At 32.1% G+C, this 950-nt stretch overlaps 1 long non-coding RNA gene across 1 annotated transcript; it reads right to left on the bottom strand.

Annotated features, from left to right (window-relative positions):
• Positions 1–265: 265 nt before the first annotated feature.
• On the bottom strand, positions 266–700 carry LOC149946024 (uncharacterized). Its single transcript, XR_016480295.1, has 3 exons — positions 584–700; positions 375–504; positions 266–313 (listed from the first exon to the last, which is right to left on the bottom strand). It is a non-coding gene; the product is annotated as an uncharacterized LOC149946024 (long non-coding RNA).
• Positions 701–950: the final 250 nt, after the last annotated feature.

Here is a 950-nt window from a genome sequence, read left to right as displayed (position 1 = left end):
TATTATAGAATTAATTCAAAGTTAAAAGCAATTAAATTCATTGAAGAAACCACTTAATTAGAAATTACAATAGAAGTGAATAAAACGTTAAGATATTCAAATAAGTATTAAAAATAAAAACCATTTGAATTTACAGTATTATTTTTAATCATATTGGGATCTGCGGCAATAGCTCGAAATGTTATTAATCAACTCGAAAACTCATACCGAACCATCAGAGTGGCAAAGATAGAAAAATATGCCCTTTTAACGCATAATTTTGTGGGCCTCAATGTAATATTTTCCAGCGATAATGACAATCGAACGGCTTGACCTAAAATTAATTTAATTCATTAGCATTTCCTTATTTTGCAGTATATAATAAAACAGATCACCTTTAAAACGATTCACAAAACGTAGGGTCCTCTCTTTTCATTTAGTTACATTGGATTTGTAATAAGTCTACATGGTAAATTATTGCTTGGAATGGCACTGCATTTCATGCGTCTCTTGAATTATCTTCATCTAAATGACAGTTTTTATGATATATATTTAATAATATTAACTTTAAAATTAGTAATAACAAGTAAAATTTGTGTCTCACCATTTCTTTCTAAAAAGTCTTTATCTTTAAAATGGGCGCTGCAAATCTGTGCCCACTAACTAGGCATCTTCCCTGATTTTATATTAGTTAACCACACATTAAAAAGATTTTTGCATTTCGGAAAATTGTGAAAAGATAACTCCAACGTTCTTTTCTCCCCATTTACATGATTTACTCGAATTGTAATATTTTTAAGGGCAGTATTACTACAGAAAGGTACTTCGCAATTTATGCCACCTCTGCGCCTACAATCCGCCATATTAATCGTTTGTTTTGATCAACAAAGTACGCAGACAAACCAAGCTGCAGGGGTAGCGACTGTGGCGCCGCCTATACCCGTTTCGCTAGCGAATATTGACGTGGGTTT

Source organism: Leiobunum rupestre, chromosome 4 (genome assembly GCF_980474605.1).
Source record: "Leiobunum rupestre chromosome 4, qqLeiRupe1.1.hap1, whole genome shotgun sequence".
Taxonomy (NCBI): domain Eukaryota; kingdom Metazoa; phylum Arthropoda; class Arachnida; order Opiliones; family Sclerosomatidae; genus Leiobunum; species Leiobunum rupestre.
This window is presented reverse-complemented; position numbering and strand designations above follow the sequence as displayed.